The 19056-nt window shown below is 42.4% G+C and overlaps 1 long non-coding RNA gene across 1 annotated transcript; it reads right to left on the bottom strand.

Annotated features, from left to right (window-relative positions):
• Positions 1-1031: 1031 nt before the first annotated feature.
• LOC127493997 (uncharacterized) lies at positions 1032-11458 on the bottom strand. Its single transcript, XR_007924711.2, has 3 exons — positions 11311-11458; positions 10740-10786; positions 1032-1438 (listed from the first exon to the last, which is right to left on the bottom strand). It is a non-coding gene; the product is annotated as an uncharacterized lncRNA (long non-coding RNA).
• Positions 11459-19056: the final 7598 nt, after the last annotated feature.

Below are 19056 nucleotides of genomic sequence, written 5' to 3' on the forward strand. Positions count from 1 at the left end.
GCCGGTCGCAGCGCGCCGACAGCAGCGGCCATTGGAGGGTGAACCAATGGCAAAAGGAAAACCTTTCTCTCTGTCTCTCTCTCTCACACTATCCACTCTGCCTGTCAAAAAAAAAAAAAAATGCAATAGAGCTGCTTCTCACAGGCATTGTTGTCTCTGCCTAACCATTCTGGGTCTTTCCTCTAATCAAATCCCTTGGTCTGAAGCATGTTAATAGTCATTGGTAAAATACTGTTAGGAAGCAGTCTTAACTTTTTTAACTTTTTTTAAATTATTTTTATTTATTTGAAAGACAGAGTTACAGAAAGAGGTAGAGACAGAGAAAGAGAAAGGTCTTCCATCTGCTGGTTCACTCCCCAAATGGCTGCAACAGCCGGAGCTGAGCCAATCCAAAGTCAGGAGCCACGAGCTTCTGCCGGGTCTCCCACACGGGTGCAGGGACCCAAGGACTTGAGCCATCTTCTACTGCTTTCCCAGGCCATTGCACAGAGCTGCATAGGAAGAGGAGCAGCCGGGACTAGAACTGGCACCCATATAGGATGCCGGTGCTTCAGGCTAGGGCTTTAAGCCCTTGTGCTACAGCGCCAGCCCCAAGCAGTCTTAACTTTTAATCTTACTCTCTAAGGCAAGATATGCCAACCTCCATGATCCTCAAAACGTCTTTGGGTCCATCATATAGAGTTTCTGAATCCCTTAAGTGAGACTTCACCTATGGCTTGTACATAATAACCTGTTTTGCTTCCAAAGTATAAAATCATGGGACTGCTCTTAAGCTGTGCAAGAATCCCATTTTCTTCAGGAAGTTATCCATGACCGTACATTTCAGAGCATTCACAATTACTTTACATTATTTAAGCCCATGTGCAGAAATGTAATGGTGCTACTTTTTCATAGCTGACCTCAGTTTACCTCTGAATCCCCCTTGGATCACTAGCAAAAAATAAAAATGATCTCATATTTATAAGATAGTTTATCCAGTCACAACCTGTTTAAAATATTCTCTTTGAGGTAAAAATGTATTCATATTACAATTTTGAACTTATTCAATTCATAGTTTAATCTTCTTAGCATGGTTGTTCTAAAGCTCTCCAAAGATATCTCTGTCTTTTCTCTGACCTACAGTGTACAGTAGGAGCTCACTTTATGCCATGTTGTCATGTGCAGTGTGAGTGTGTGGGGATTGGGGTTCTTCTATTTATTTTCCAGGTCCTTGTCAAGAGGCAGAACTGTCTCCCACTACGAGGCTCTGGTTATTGGTTATATTGGAGTCTATCCTGGCTACATTTGCTACAGTTGGTTGGAATACTGTTCCTCCTTCATCAAGATGCCAACATCTTGTAGTCTGCTGTCCCCCTCAGCGTGCTAGCACTCTCCACGCACTTCTGGAGCCATCTCAGTGTCTCCTCCTTCAGGCCTCTGCATCACACTTGCAGGACACCTGTGTGACAGGGTAGAAAGAATGGGAGAGTAGAATCAGAGTAGACATGCAGGCCCACAGAGCACACTTCTAAATATTTGCACATGACAAGTTAAGCAAAGTGTTAAATGAAACAAATGCTATACTTTAACCTTGAGAAATATACTTTTACAAGGACTTAGGTCCTTTGAATATACAGTTATTAAACTACTTATAATTCCATGTTGAAATGTGTTGGCAAAGGGAAGTCAAGCCCTCATTTAGAGCCCACTTTCCATTTTTTTCCTACGGCTGACTCCTCTCACAATGACGTTAAGCATACCTGAAGGAAACCTCATCCCACACAGTTCCCATCTGTACCTTATACCAACCCCTCCAAAAAAAACATACACATACAAATGACCACTTCCTTGCCATCCATCAGAACTAGGGATTCGCACAATGGCAATATGGCTAACCCTCCAGCAACTGTACCTAGGAAGAAACATGCAGAGGACACATGCAGACAGAAGGAAACCTTGGCAGAATTTCTAGGATCCCAGTTGTTCAGAGCATCATGATCTGGAATGTTCAGAGTTGGGGTCTGGGTCATAGTCCTCTGGGGCAAAGACGTCTAACCCTGCAGGTGTGGACCTGGTCAAAGAAAGACCAACCTACAGCTCTTTAAAGCACGAGTCCCAGGCAAGAGAGTTTAATGGTACACTTTCCTTCTCCATGCCACACCAGGTCAGAACAACTGAGATGTGTGGGTGAATGGGTATCTCAAGGCTCTGCTCTCTGACACAGTATTTCTTCTCTGCCCTGGCTGCTGAAGTTCAAGGGAGCACGCAAAGTTCTCAGTGGGAAATGGAACATGTTCTTCCCTAGTGCTAAAATTCTCAAGCTATCTTAGGATCTCTATCTGCCCCTACAAGTTTCAAATGTGTGGATTGAACCAGAGAATAAGTACCAAACTGGCATTTCATCTCATTTATTCTTTCTTGCATCCCTTTCCAGGATCCTCAGTCAAGCCTGGGAAGCTTCCATGTGAAAGGAAGTTTTCCTTGTGTTATATCCTACATTTTTCTCTGTTCTTAATTTGTAGCCCATTCTGTTGGTAGTATTATTTATTTTCGGGTTTTGCCTACATATGCATTGTTTAGCGGCCCAATCAATATTTCTAATTTTTCTTCTTTTTTTTCTTTTCTTTCTTTTTTTTTTGACAGGCAGAATTAGTGTGTGTGTGTGAGAGAGAGAGAGAGAGAGAGAGAGAGAGAAAGCTCTTTTTTTGCCGTTGGTTCACCCCCAAACAGTCTGGCATGCTGCGCTGATCCAAAGCCAGGAGCCAGGTGCTTCCTCCTGGTCTCCCATGCAGGTGCAGGACCCAAGGACCTGAGCCATCCTCCACTGCCCTCCTGGGCCACAGCAGAGAGCTGGACTAATTTTAAGCTTTCAGATGATTCTTTTTGTATTGAGCAACGTGTTTCTAAATATTAGATATACAGTTACTTTGGCCTTTAACTTAGAGATATTAATTATGACTTGCCAGTTACTCCTGTCTCCCTCTCTTCCTCCATGCATACTTGGTATGTCTTATGATATACTTCTGCTGGAAAAAATTCCACTCACATGTCATCCTCCATGTTTATCCTTCAAGAGTGGATCTGTTTCTAATGAAGGGCATGGTAGGATCATGAGATGACAGCCCTGTTGCCTAGGCCAAACAGGTCTCTAAACTCAAAGGATTTGAGTTTAAGTTGAAGGGATGTCCTCCAAGGAAAAGTGAGTCATACAAACAGGAATCCCCCAGAGGACAATGGTGGCCATTTCCAAGTTAAAAGAGATACATTGATTCTGTGTTTGTAGAAGAAGTGGAGTCTCTAAGAGCACTATCGAGGACTGAATATATAAGACAGAAGGGCAGGCACTTGAACCTTAGGGTTCATTTTCCTAGAGTTCTTAGAGATAAGAGCAAGGAAAAGGAGCAACAAAGGTAGCATCTGGAAAACCAGGAGAACATAGTCACATAGGAGCTAAGAGAGTTTGAAAATCCAGGGAGTGACCATAATGCCAAATTTTCAAAAATCAAGGTCTAAAAATTCAGCAGATTTTAGTGATTGAATTGTCACTACTGGAACAAAAATATCATCTCAGCAGATTTGTGAAGATAGAAGGAAGCTTACAAGGGGTCCAGGAAGTGAAGCGTTTAATAAGGAAGAAAGGAATATTGGTGGTTCTTTTGCGAAGTCTGTTGGGTGACAAGGAGATCAAAACAAGGAAAGACAGATGAGAACACAAAAGATGGCCAGAATTAAGTCTGAGATAAAAGCAGAGTAAAGGACAGAGCGGGCAGTGATATGTGCAGAGTGGAAGGTGACAATGAAAAATAAAATATTACAAATACAAAGAAAGCAGATATTGAGAGGCTCAGGTCAGCACTGTTCACAGCATTGGATTTGAAAAGGAAGATGATTTCCATCCACTGAAACCAGAGGCAAGAGTGCAAGGAAGCTGAAAGAGGAAATGGGGAAGTGATCAGTACAGCTGAGGTTATGGAAGAAGAGGTGATCTAAGGACTAAAGGAGAGGAAGTAAGAGAACATTCTCACACCAACATGGCCTGGATCTTGTCGTCAATGTCTATAGTTTAATGTCAGGGACAATGTGGTTGCCCACTGCAAGTCAGAAAACGAAGGGAGGTCAGGGAGGTGCTGGGACTTGGAGGGTTTAGATAAGTTTGAGAAGTTGTGGAAAATTCATGGTAAATAATTTTCTTTGTAAATCAATAAGACATGCAAACTTCCAAAAGAAGGAAAATCTTGTGGGATGTAAACATAACATCTCTATTTCAAGAGAGTTTCAAGCTAGTCCCATAACATTAGTTTCAAATTTTCCCAGATAGTCAATTCAAAGCTACAAGCAGTCAATGCAGGATTGATTCCGCAACGGAGAGACTTAGAAAGCTAGATATAAGTTCCTTACTCTTTCTAGCCACTTTAGTTTTTCTTCTACATTCCTGAAAGTTTTCCTGTTGAATCATTATATGTTAAGTTTTGAGACTCAAGGAATCTATTGTGGTTTGCACAGGCATCGACAAAATACTTTCACGTAATTAAGATGGAATAGGTTTCAGAGAAGAGAGAAACAGAGGGGAGAGTTTGTAATTAGGTAGGGATGGGTGTGGAATGCTAGAGGTGGAGACAGGACTGGAGCAGGAAAGATCCACACCTTGAGAGCCAGGGTTTTAATTCTCCGCCAGGAGTGGCTTTGTCCCTCATGAGATATTCAGCAAAGTCTAGAGATGATTTTGGTTATTATAAGCAGGGGAGATACAACGGGCTTCTATGGGTAGAAGTCAGCAGCTGCAACTAAACATCCTATAATGCACAAGACAGCCCTCCACAACAAAGAATTATCTGACCCATATCATGAATAGCACCAAAGTTGAGAAACTCTGCTCTGGGGACCCTGGAGAAAAGGAGATCTTTGGCAGGCACCAGGTCTTTTTCATCTGGTTCCAGGCAACTGACAATGATGGTTGAGGGCACTGATTTTAATTCTAACGCAACATAAAACATTCTCATAATTTTTCCCAGAGACATGATTAAGCAATGTTTTAGTATTTACTGGCCTAATTCAAAGGAATTATTTTTCTTAGGTGTGATGAAAGCCAACTTTTGTACTTTGTCCACTCTGTAATGGTTTTGGCTGTACATCACATAGCTAATAATAACCGGACAGCAGGTTGGGAATCTACTGTCCACACTGCCAATGGATAGCAATATAATCATGGAGTGGCCCATCATATCCATGGGTTGTACCCTGGCTTTTTGGTATTGTCTAGGCCCTTTGCATCTTCAATTGCTATGTCATAGGTGCTAAAGGCAAAATGAAGAAAAACGAAAAACCAACTGCATGCAGTACAAATCTAAACAAAAAGCAAAAAATAATGTGTGCTGCAGTTTACAAATCTGAGGGATTCAACTCAAGGGAAGAGAAATGTGGGATCAAAATGACGAGAAATACAGGAAGGGGAGAGGGAAGAGTTTCTCCGTGGTGTGTGACGGCAGGGTGGATTAAGGATTGAGAACAAAGAAGAAAGGCCTGGCCATTTAGTAACCTTTTCCAACAACAAATTTATTGAAGTTAGTGGTGCTTCAAGAAAATAAAGCAGTATGCCTGATGCCTTTTGAAATAGAAGTCTGTTCTCAGCTTCTCATCTTGTGTGCCTCAGTTACATGTAAATTGGGTTTCATGGTATGTTAGAACTGTGAAGATGATTGAATATGCCAAAATCTGTTATGGATCATTTGTGCATCAGCTCCACAGTTTAAACAGCAGTCACTGAATTGCAACTCAAAAGTCTCTGCGCCAAATTACAGAGAAGTTTAGGATTAACTCAAATGAATGCAGCACCTGTCTGAAAAAAGCCATGATTTTTCTACATTTATTCCAGGTACATATCAGAGCTGTTCAGTTGGTCTATCTTTATTGCAACAATGTAAGCAAGAATGGAATGGAAGATTCTTCTTCATGTTCTATTGTCAAAATAATCAGTTCTCTTTCTATGTCATTCTTAGTCATCTGAAATAGATGACTATAGGTGAAAGGCAACACCTAACTATACTAATCTGCTAGAAAATAACTTCCTGAAGAGCAAACACTCTAAGAATAGTTATTATTACTTTGTTTTTACTTGTGGATGCTTGATAAATATAGGTGAAGGGTGATGTGGTAATAATAACTTGTGTTTGTTTTAAAGTGAATTCTTCAGTTTTTTCTTTTTCTTTTATTTTAAATTAATTGATATACTTACTTGATAGGCAGAAAGGAAGATAGACCAAGAGAAAGAATTCTTTTGTGCTAGTTCCCTCCCCAAATGCCCACTATGGCCAGGGTGATGAAGATGGAAGCCAGGAACCCAATTTGCATCTTCCACATTTGTGGAAGGGACTCAATTACTTGAGCCTTCACTATTGCCTTCCAGGGTCTGCACTGACAGGAAGCTGGGGTCTGCAGCCAGAGCTAGGACTCAAACTCAAAACACTCCAGTGCATCCTAAATAGCATCTTAATCATTAGGCCAAATGCTTATCCCTAGTCCTTTCATTTTAGAAATAAGTAGCTCGCTTAGACAAAGAGTTGGAGTAATCATGTTAAGTGTTAAATTGATCATATAGATAGGATTAAGTGTTAAAGGGATCATATAAGTAAGTTTAAGTGTGAGGCAATGACATTAGATAGAATTAAAAAGGAGAGAATGTTCCAACATGGAAAGCAGTTCACACAGCAGATTAATTGAATGACAATCATTTTAAATAGCACTCTGGTCTCAGAATCAGCCCTTAAGGCATTCTGGTCTGGCTTAAAAGCCTATGAGACCATTTCAGGCATGGAAAGCTAAGACACTCTGGTAAAAAAAATGTCCTGCATGAAAAATCTCTGTGAGACCCCAGTGGAAAGAAGGGGACATCAAAGAAGAATGTACTTTTCTCTGAAGCGAGGAGAGAACTTACACTTTGCTTATGGCCTTGCCTAAATACTGATTCAAAAGGCTTCCATAACTTAGGAACCTCATAATAAGAGCCTTGGGTGATCACTGATGTCATACGCAAAAGTGTTAACTGGTAAATTAACAACAGGAGTCACTGTGCACTTACTACCCATGCAGTAACTCTGTCCTTAATGAGTTATACTGTGAGAATTAGCTATGAAACCTGTTCTCAAACAGTTTTTTTATATATGTTGTGTGTGTGTGTGTGTGTGTGCAAATTGTCAAAATCTTTATTTAGTATAGAGTTGGTCTTCTGTGTATAGTTAATTAAAAATGAATTTTAATGGAGAATGGAACTAGGAATGGGAGAGGGAGAAGGAAGTGGGGTGGGAATAGGGGTGGGAGGGAAGGTATGTTGGGAAGAATCACTATATTCCTAAAATCGTACTTTTGAAATGTATTCAGTAAATAAAAGGCTTCAAAAAAACTATTTACACTCACATAAAGATAATTTTAAAAATCACACTGGGGTGGGAGGTGATGCTTTGGCATAGTGGGTTAAGCTGCCACCTGTAGTGCCACCATCCCATATGGGCACTGGTTCACTTTCTGGATGCTCCACTTCCAATCCTGCTCCCTACTAATGCAACTTGGGAAAGCAGCCAAAAATGCCTCAAATACTTGGGCCAAAACATCCACGTGGGAACTCTGTAGGAAACTCCTGGCTTCAGCCTGGCCCAACCTGGCCATTGTGGCCATTTAGGGAGTGAACCATGGGTGGTGATTTCTCTCTGCTTCTCTCTGTAACTCTACCTTTCAAATAAATCAATCAATCTTAAAAGAAAAATCACATGAGCACAACAAACTGTCACAAAGATTTGGACATGGATGTGATTTTATGAAATGAATTTGGAGTCTCTGTTTACTATGTAATAGTCTTTATACATATTCATCCATGTTATTTCCCAGTAATCATGAAGTCTTTTTTTAAACTCACATCTGCTTCTAGAACCCTAGCCTTGGTTTTCGTGTATGGTAGTCACATAAGTGAGAGAACCATAATGACAGTAGTGGATTTGTACAAGGAATGACTATGGGCCACAAAGGGCTATTTCTCCTACACATCTTGCTCATTGCACTCTCTGACTGTGTAGTTAAAGAACAGCCAGAAGCTGATATAAAATATAGACAGATCATTTGGACACATGGCCACAGACAGAAGGGAAGATGGCCTTAGTTAGATAGACTTTAGGTCAGTCTAGAATTGCTCACATTTACAGAAAAATTTAAGCTTCAAAGTTGTGTCCCTTGCCATCATCATCAGCTCATTAGCTGTCCAGATGATGTTGATGGTGGAAATCTTGTCTTAGGATTTTTTTCCCCTGGTTTCTTGTAGGTCACTCATGAAACTTGAAATCACACTGGTCAGGATTTGAAAATTACTTAGGCTGTGGAGAAAGAAGGGGTTCAGAGGTTGGAGGACGTGGGTCAGCATGGTGTAATAGAACTTACAGTGGTAATAGACATGTTTGCTATCTGCACTACCCAGGGAAATAACCGCTAGTCATATGACAACTGAACACTTGAAATGTGCTTGTGTGACTGAGGAACTGGATTTTGAGTGCCATTTGGTTTTAATCTATATTTACATTGCTTTATGTGGCTGGTGGCTACTATATTGGATAGTTCAGTCCCAAATATCTTTCCTCTTCTTTGAATGTTGATTCACTTCTTACCAATGCCTTCTTGCCTCTGACTTCTCCCATACATTACATTGTTTCATTGAGCAAGTTACAATTAATGCTCCCAAATTTATTTTGCAAATAAACCCACCAGAGAGAGCATTTCTGCAATATTTAAGACAATTTTAAAAATGAACTGTGTGGCCGGCGCCGCGGCTCACTAGGCTAATCCTCCACCTAGCGGCGCCGGCACACCGGGTTCTAGTCCCGGTCGGGGCGCCGGATTCTGTCCCGGTTGCCCCTCTTCCAGGCCAGCTCTCTGCTGTGGCCAGGGAGTGCAGTGGAGGATGGCCCAGGTGCTTGGGCCCTGCACCCCATGGGAGACCAGGAAAAGCACCTGGCTCCTGGCTCCTGCCATCGGATCAGCGCGGTGCGCCGGCCGCAGCGCACCAGCCACGGCAGCCATTGGAGGGTGAACCAACGGCAAAAGGAAGACCTTTCTCTCTGTCTGTCTCTCTCACTGTCCACTCTGCCTGTCAAAAAAAAAAAAAAAATGAACTGTGTAAGTTTGTTATATAAATCTGTTGTTATTGTAAATGGATCCCAATATTTATTTTTTGTGTGTATGTAGCCTTATTTTGAATGCCCATGAATTATGAGTTCTGGGTACACTGAGCAAGACACTTTGCTGAGAGTATGCCTTTGGCTACCCATTCTGGGCTCTATCCAGAGCTGAAGGATCAATTCATGTAGTTCTCATTAGCATCAGTGGAAGTTGCCTGTAGAAATCTCCTTAAGGACCCATGAGAAAAGAAGCCTCCTGCCTCCTTGCCTCTATCTCTTAGCTAATCTGTATTGTTAGGAAATCCCTCATGCTTTGTACCACATCTGAGGTACTAGACAAAGTCATGGGTTCAAGAGGTAAAGTCAGTCAGATTCTCTTTTCCCCTTGTCCCTTGACTTGACATTTATGCCTGGTAATATCCCTCTAAAAAAGTGTCAATGAATTCCTGCTCGGAGGCTTCAGAGTTTCTTCCGCTATCAATGAAATGTTTGGCAATGTGCTCTTGCAGTCATTGTGGCCATAAATATTAATATTAAGCAAAAATCCTTCTTTTGTCCCTGTGTCGTCATGTCAATGTTAATTTTTTTTTAAAGTTGAAGTTGTGAGAGCTAATAAAAAACATAAGCACTCTAGGCTTTTCGCTAAATGGGGGGTGTAATTCTTGTTTACTTGGTGCTTTCATGTCTTAAATGAGCAAATAGTGTGAGCTCTTATCTCCCGGATATCATTGATTTCAAATCTTGAGTTACAATTTCTTAAAGCGGAATTGTATAAGCATTCAGATGGTTAATCCCTTAAAGAGAAAAAAAAAGTGCAATAGAAACATGAAAGAGTTGCATTCACAATCTTTGAGGGATGTGTTTCTGACTCATTCCAGGTCCAGAGCCAATGAGGAAGTGGATAGTTTCCCCTCCCTTTCCAACACATCTCATCCGGCCTTCTCCTCTGACCAACTCTTCATCCCCTTCTAATTTTCTTCCTGCTTCTCTGTGTCCAAGTTTTCCCCATTCATTTTCTGAATAAAAACACATTTACAAGATCTAAGCATTCAATTCAGCCTCAAACATTATTATGGACTTGATCTCCTTTCTCATTGAGCTGAGACTGTCTCAAGTGTAGCAATTCCTGTCTTGCTCTTTGAAACCATTCCTTAAACTGACTAAATGACTTCTTCCTGATGATAAGTAGTATTTGAACAGTGCTATGGGCAGAAGAAAACACAGATCCATCCCTGTAGAATATTAATTGTATTGACAAATTCTTCATGTTTTTATGGCAGGATAAGGGCTGAATTGCTCTCGGGGAGTCATTGACTTTTGGTGGATATCACATTGCGAGTAAAGGATGGAGGGTGAGAAGACGGGGAGAGCCAGAACACAATCCTTACATCCACCTGGGTCGTGTGGGCTAAGCCAGAGTAAAGTAGGCAAGGTGAGTTTTTTTCTAAATTTTCCATCTCTTCCCAATAAAAGCTCCCCTTGCTTCCACTCAGCAGCCATTGTCTACAAATTTAGAATTTACTAACTTTACTGGGTGTGATGGGAGCCTTGAATAGATTTGGCCTACCTACCACCAGCTGAACATGATTAGTTCTTCCTACTTACTTGACTCAGCTCTGCCTACCTTCAGAGGTAAGTGGCTATTGATCCATCTGTCAAATAGAAAAAAAATATTGATTGGAAGGAGTTAACCAATCTTTGGTCACCCAGGCGCGATGCAATGCTTTCCCCTTAGACTAGAAACTCTTTGAATTCCATAATTTCAAAAAGATAAGTTCATAAACACATCTATGAAGCTGCCCTAAAGAAGAGCTAGATACCTTATGCTCTAATGGAACGTGGATATTTTAGCTATATATTTTTGGTCTGTCTGGTCTGTCTCCGTTTATAGGGCCTATTTTAAAAGGAATACGTAGCACCATATTAGGGACACAAGAGAAGGAGTTTAAAGCCATACCATGTGGGTAGTAGGTCACTTACTTTTCCCAAGTATTGTTCCAAATGACAACAACCCAATCAAAAATGGAGAGTAACAAAAACTGAATAAAACTTGCCAACCAGGCCTCAAGCTTGAGTTATTCAGCTTGCTAAACCAGTTCCATCTGGCTTCACCTTGCCTTCAGAACTTGGTAAAGAATGAGGTTCAGGGGCTGTCTGAGCACTTTTCTCTTTTTACCTCTGTGTGTGGCTTCTGGGAGTTCTTCCAAAAAGGCGGCAAGCTGGATGTTCATGGACCCCAAAATGAGTCCCCCAGAATAGGCATGATCTCAGTGTGTGGTTCTGTCAGCACCCTCGCTTTCTCTTCATGTTACACTCCCCCTCTCTGAGCGCAGACCAGAATATCCCTGGCCGTTCTTATTGCCCTATCTTGTTACTTACAAATGGCAGTCTAATTTGCTGTCTCCTGAACACCACACATTCCTTAGCTATCTCAATTTGTCTGATGAATTTATCTTCATCTTTTCTTCAGATTTGATTCATTTGGGTTTTCCCTGGAGGTCTTTAATGATATTATCTCCTTATTTAGAACCTTTTTGGACTGAGGGAAGCAGGAAGAAGCAGAGGATAGCCATGTTTAGTGACATCAGCTGGAGCCTAATTTTTATTCTGTTAATGAATCCCTAGATAACCTCTGAAAAGTCAGGGAGCCTCTTTCAGCAGAAATTTCTTCATCTTGAAAACCTGGGAAAACAACAATGCACCCCTGGAAGTGACTTTAGGGGATGATTAACCAAGTGAAAAGGGATGTAGAAATCACAACCTCCCTGAGGATGACAGGAATGTTTTCCTTCCCCTCAGATGAATTGCGGGGCCTCCCACTCTGGAACCTGTGCGTTTCCAAGGAGTCTTGGAATGTGTTAATGAATTGTCAGTGGTTTGTGTCTGTAAGGAAAGTGATGTCAGCATTGTCTATGAAATTGGTTGTTTCCATGTTTCCTTCTATTTATGTCTTAGCAACACTCAAAGCTGATTTTATGATTGGAGCATACTGGGGAAGTTTTGACTCCTGCTGTAAGTTAACTTCTACATTCACATACAACAAAGATTTAAATCTACACCAGTAGAAATTTACTCTGTTAAGAAGTTTTTAGGGGCCGACACTGTGGCATAGTAGGTGAGGCCTCTGCCTGCAGTGCTGGCATCCCATATAGGCACCAGTTCTAGTCCCGGCTGCTTCACTTCCAAACCATCTCTCGGCTATGGCCTGGGAAAACAGCAGAAGATGGCCCAAGTGCTTTGGCCCCTGCACCTGCCTGGGAGACCCAGAAGAAGCTCCTAGCTCCTGGCTTCTGGTCAGCCCAGCTCCAGCTGTTGTAGCCATTTGGGGAGTGAACCAGCCAATGGAAGATCTCTCTCTCTTTCTCTCTCCCTCTTTCTGTCTCTCTGTAACTCTGCCTTTCAAATAAATAAATAAATATTTTTAAAAAAGAATGTTTAAAGGCTTTTAGTTTATTAGTAACCCTGAAATGTACAAGATTATTTCTAAAAATTTATGGGAAATTAAATTTTAAAAAAAGTTTATTTTGGCAGAATATAGTTTTGAAAGTCATGCGTAAGAGGCGTTTTCAAGAAGTTCATAGAGGCCCTTGCCGTGGCTCACTTGGCTAATTCTCCGCCTGCGGCGCCAGTACCCCAGGTTCTAGTCCCGGTCAGGGCACCAGATTCTGTCCCGGTTGCTCCTCTTCGAGGCCAGCTCTGTGCTGTGGCCTGGGAAGGCAGTGGAGGATGGCCCATGTCCTTGGGCCCTGCACCCCATGGGAGACCAGGAGGAAACATCTGGCTCCTGGCTTCCAATCGGCGCAGCACGCCAGCCGTAGTGGCCATTTGGGGGGGGGGGGTGAACCAACGGAAGGAAGACCTTTCTCTCTGTCTCTCTCTTTCTCTCTCTCACTGTCTAACTCTGCCTGTCAAAAAAAAAAAGTTCATAGAAATGAATATAATGAAAAATTGTGCATGAATTTCAAAACTTTTTGCAACAAAATAAATATATCTTTTAATTTAATTCTCACATACTTCCTAAAAAATTGTTACGTATTTATTTGAAAGGCACAGAGAGAGAAGGAGAGACGTAGAGAGAAAGAGATCTTCTATCTGCTGTTTCACTACCCAAATGGCTGCAACAGCCAGGAGCTGAAGCCAGAAGCTGGGAATTCCATCCAGGTCTCCCACATGGCAGCAGGGACCTAAGTCCCTGGGCTATCTGCTGCTTTCCTGGGTGTATTAGAAGGAAGCTGGATGAGAAACAGAGCAGCCAGGACTCAAACTGCGACTTACCCCACTGCCCCACAACCTGCACCCACACACAATTTTTGAAGCCTCTCATCCACCTGTGTAGATAATGACTCAATGATAATGCATAAAATAGTGTATTTCATATATGCATATATATGATTTTACATCTGTAAGAAATCAGTGTAGGAAGAGATATATATGCATATGTATGTATGTGTATATATGAAAGATGCTACTTCATGAATTATAGCAGAGTCATTAATGCACACCACGACTAGCCACACTGAGGAATCAGAAATAAGGAAAAAGGTCAACAACTATTGTGCCTACATAATAGTCTCGCTCTGGGTTTATTCTTTCTTATAAAAATAACTTTAATTTAGATTAGATTCAGGGCCAGCACCTGCGGCGCCGGCACACCAGGTTCTAGTCCTGGTTGGGGCACCTGATTCTGTCCTGGTTGCCCCTCTTCCAGGCCAGCTCTCTGCTGTGGCCAGGGAGTGCAGTGGAGGATGGCCCAAGTCCTTGGGTCCTGCACCCCATGGGAGACCAGGATAAGCACCTGGCTCCTGGCTTCGGATCAGCGCGGTGCGCTGGCCGCGGCGGCCATTGGAGGGTGAACCAATGGCAAAGGAAGACCTTTCTCTCTGTCTCTCTCTCTCTCACTGTCCACTCTGCCTGTCAAAAAAAAAATAAAAATAAAAAAATATAAAGATTAGATTCAAATTTACAGAAAATTGTTAATACACAATGGTCCTCCCTTATCTATGGTTTCATTCTCTGAAGTTTCAATTATCTGAAGTGAATTGTGATCTGACAATAGTAAATGAAAAATTCCATAAATATAACATGTATGAGTTTTAACTGTACAACACACGGAGTTGTATTATTGGATCTTTTGCTGTCCTGCTCCATCCCACCAGGGACCTGAGGTGTCTCTTTGTCCACTGTTTTCATGCTGTATGCAGTACCCATTCGTTAGTCACTTAGTGGCTGTCTTGGTTACCAGGTGGGCTGTCTCAATATTACATTGCTTGGGTACAAGTAAACCTTACATGGTAGCTTAATGCTACAACACAGCATCTGCATCATCCACCTTATTTCATCTCCTCAAGAAGGCATTGTTTTATCTCATATCATCACGAGGAGAAGGGTGAGTAGAGTACCATCCGATATTTCAGGAGAGAAGCAGACAGAACTAGAACACATTCCCATAAATTTTATGTTACATTGTTATAATCATTCTGCTTTATTTTTACTCATCATTTTAATATCTTACTGTGCCCAATTAATAATCAACTTTGTAATATATATGTATGTAAAGGGAAAAAAATCATATGTATAGGGCTTGTGCTATTCAAGGTGTCAAGCATCAATCCACTGTAGTCTTGGAAAATTACCGGAGTATGGAGAAGTCCCAAATACCCAGTTTCTCTTAACCTCTTAGAAAAGCACAGTATATTTGCTATGGTCAATGAACCAATAATGATATCATATTAACCAAAGTCCATACTTTGAGGTTCTAAGATTTTACCTTGCATCCTCGTCTTAATCTCATCTAGGATACCACATGACATTTCTTTGCCAAATTCCCTCTTTGCTATGATGTTTCCCAGACTTATGTTTAAAGATCTTGATTGACAGCTTCAAGAACCACTGGTCAATATTTTCCAGAATTCCTCTTAAATGGGATTCTTCTGATGTATTTCTCATGATCAGACAGGGTCGGGGCGGGGAGGGGAAGGGTTATGGGTTTAGGGAAGAAAGCCACAGAGATAAAGTGCCATTCTCATTATATCATATCAAGGGTATGTATTATCAGCCTGATTATAGCTGTGAGGATTGCGTCAAACTGGAAACGCAACGCCCCCACTCCCGCCCCATTACCGGCAGGTGTTCACCTTAAATCTGATGGCTGCGGGAATCCTGCTCAGGGTGACCTGGTCTTGATTTTTCCCCGAGCCAAAAATCTCAGTGTTTATGTAAAACACCCTCTTTTAAATATTATCAACTAATTCAAATTTGTTCTACACTTGTATGGTCAAATAAAATTTGTCTATGGGCCAATGTTAGTCGACAGTCACCAGTTTGCACACTCTTTTGTACATATATGGAAATTATTAAAGTTTTATACCCAGAAAGGTGCATTACCATATTTGACGCTGTTTGCTTTGTGCTTTACAAATCATTTCTAGTAGGGACAGGTGGGAGGAGAAATGAGTGGAGCATAAAAGTGGGGGGAAAAGATCACATCAGCCATTACTTTTGTCAATAGCAAAAGAAGACCTGACCTAAGGCACGGCATAAAAGTATGTCTTTGTATATACTTATAGTCTATAATAAAATGCTAGGATGTAAAAGTACATAGTATAGACAAGGAGAGTAGGAGAAGGTGATGGGTTTGGAGACACTTCAGAGTTAAATCTATCGGGATGGGTGATGTGCTGGGTTTATGGGTGTGGGCCCAAGGAAGGCATCAAAGACAATGGCGAGGTTTCTAGCTTGGGAAACTGGGCTGAGCCAAGGAGTGTCAGGAAACAGCAGGTTTGCAGGAGCCCATAGAGATGTCTCTGGATTGTCCAGTTAGTCCCACTCAGCGCACAGCTGGAAATACAAATTTGTATCTGAAGAGAGAGAGATCCAGGGCCAGAGATCTAGGTTATGTGTGTCTTCGAAATGTAGGTGGTAGCTGCCAAAAGACCACGGTCTAACAGCATAAATAAAGCAATGCAGAAATACAGATTTCTTCGCAGATGGGTCCAGAGAAAAGGGAGCCAGTAAAAGATGACATTGCAAATGCGTCCTGTTCAACTCCTTCTCTGCAGGGCTTAGGGGCCACACTCAGGGCTCCCACGCATGGTGCTGCTTCTGCATCGTCCGCTTCCGGCCTTTGCTTACAGTTTCCAATCTCTGTGACTCCACGTCTTTAAACGCGGACATACACAAATGGACTCCTTTCTATCTTATCAGCATATTACAAAATCCTGGCTGTCTTCCTTCTTCTTCTTTTTTTAAAATAATGTATTTTTTTCTCCTTTCCTGTTCAGATTTTTCTCTGCCTCTCCACGGGGTTCAAGTGCAGGACTGGGATCAAACCCATGGTCTGTTCTTACCAGGCTGGGTGAGTTTGGACAAGCCTCTTAACCTCACAGAATTTCAGTGTAGTTATCTCCAAAAGGGAGATACCATCTACCTCCTGTTGTGTCTGTGTGGATTAAAAGTCTTAACACAGGTCAAACACCCAGTCCTGTGGCTGGCCCTGAGCCCATGTTCTGTAAATCAAGAGGCAATCCCTACTCTCACTGCTCTTTCCTAACCCTTCGTGTTTTGTGTACAGCTCTGTTGCCACCAGCAATGTAGGTTCTTGCCTTTTTCTTCCCATTCCGGTTCAAGCTCTTTGCTGATCAGCAATGACATAAATCTGAATTTGTATTTATACCCTCTTCCGAACACACAGGGCGGACTCCATCACTGTACCAATATTTATCTATGCCAACCTCGATTAATAAATATCTCAGTAAACACCAGGAATATCCTAGGGCTTGACACCGCTCTGCCATAGAAATGAAACCTGCTGCTGATTTTTTTAAACTCTATTTTCCTTAAAGAAAACACGGGGGGAGTGTTTTGAGTCCTACTTGATGGTAGGACTCAAAAGCAAGGAATATCCTAAAACCTCAGCCTTTAACGCTGAGTCTATCAGCATGGGCTGTGTTTCTTTCCAAGGTAAAATATTAATCCAGACTATCACTGCAAGGACCAGCACCCTAACCGACCCGCTGGGTAACTCGGCTCAGATCCTGCCCCCTCCCCCACCCCCCTGCACCTGGGGCTAGGAGAGAGAGGATGAAGCACCAGGGCCTGGCAGGAGGCCAACGTGGAGCCAGGCCCTGTTTCCCTGTGCCTTTACCTGAAGTGCTCTTTCAGATCACATTTCCCAAAGTGCCGGCCTTGTGCTTTGTACTCTGACTCTGTTCACTTCCATAAAAGTGAAGAATGAGAAGGAACAACTTCCATTTAAAGGAAATCAGTGTCGGGACATGAGCGGCAGCCATGAACTGATGGAGGAGGTGCTGAGGGAAAAGTCTGAAGAGTTGGACTGTGGTCTCGGTTTTGCAGTTACTAACTCGGGGGCTCTGGATGCACTGCGATCTCTCTGAGTCTCAGTTTCCTCCTCTGTAAAATGGGACTATTCATTGGCATTTTTGTCGATCAAGTCAAAAAATGGAAATGATTTTAAAAAAGTGAATTTCCCTCTAAGTCTTCAATGGATAAACAAATTAAAAAAAAAAAAACATTAGGGAGGGAGGGGGGGCTCCAAACACTGTCACATGGGAAAGGATTTGCTTGGTTTAACTGGTAAATCTAGTATTTATTTGATCTTTGATAGTTACAGGGGGAATTCTTTGACCCATCTTGAAACTGCCCTACAAACTCTTACTTCAAAGGGCCTGCCTTTGCTGTGTCTGCTCGAGGACATAATTATTCTTTGGAAATAGATTTTTCACCTGCTCTTCCATATGTGCTGATATCGATTGCCTTTGTGCACACACAAACTCACAAGAAGTTCGTTTGGTACCATTTAGGCTTGCTTCTAAAAAATCGAGTGTAAGAGTCTGGGAAAATAATCTGCCAGTCGTTTGTAATAATCGTGTTAAATAAGCAGTGCGTGGCTTATCGAAAGCCTGCCGAGCTGAACAAAGAAGTCAGTCAGCACAGCCTCAGACGCTGACCTCTGAACCCTGGCTGGACCTTGCACTGGGCAGCCTGGTAACAGGAAGGCAGCAAGACACACTTTGAACCAGGGGTTCTAAGGCTACGGTGGGGTTATAGACAGGGTGACAGCTGCACTTTGCAGCCTGAACTTTGTACCTAGACACAGGGGCATTTAATCTCCATAACAGGCACTTTGTTTCATTACTTATTAACAGCTCCTCCTTGAGTAAAGTTCTTTGTTAATGGAGCTTTAAAATACGATCCCTCTCCCTCTTGTTCCTGCCATGGAGATGGGCATTTGCGCTTTGTTTGCACGGTCTGTCTTCGAATGCCGCCTCATCCTTCCAAGGAGAAGGCTTTGCTTCTGTGCAAAGTGGGCCCTGGTAGAGGGGCTGCTCAGTAATGACGGCTCCAGAGGCCACGCAGTGCTCTCGGAGAAGGGGCCCCAGATCCTCACGCCATTAAATATCATAGCAGGAAATGACTGGTGACACTGCGCCTCCACCCACCACAGCAGTGATGTTTTTGTTCTTCCTGTCTTGCTCCTCTCCCGTGTTCCTCTCCTCTGCATATTTCTTTCTCCACCGTGAGCCTCTCAGTGGCACTGGAGTTAAGTGATGGTGACCCCTGTCGCATGCATCACTCCCCCTAGCCAGAGTCGCCAAGACATGCTTTGTTGCAGTTGCAGTCAAAACAATTTAAGTGCACGTTCAAGTATTCTCCTTCCCAAATAAACACGTTGTACTTAACCTCAACGAAGCAGTAACTGATTCTCAGTGAGCCTGAAGGGTTAGCTAGTTAAAGAGAGGGGCTGGGCTCTGGGAAAGAGAGAACAGCTAGGCAGCAAAGCACAAGTGCCCACCGACACAAGCTGGTCCTACTGAAGACACTGGCTTCCATGCCCCCAAACCAGGGGGCGGATTGAGATACTATCTCAGTTGCTAAACATTCTGTGGTCCTGTTCCATAAATGG

This window comes from Oryctolagus cuniculus, chromosome 4 (assembly GCF_964237555.1).
Source record: "Oryctolagus cuniculus chromosome 4, mOryCun1.1, whole genome shotgun sequence".
NCBI classification, from domain to species: Eukaryota; Metazoa; Chordata; class Mammalia; order Lagomorpha; family Leporidae; genus Oryctolagus; species Oryctolagus cuniculus.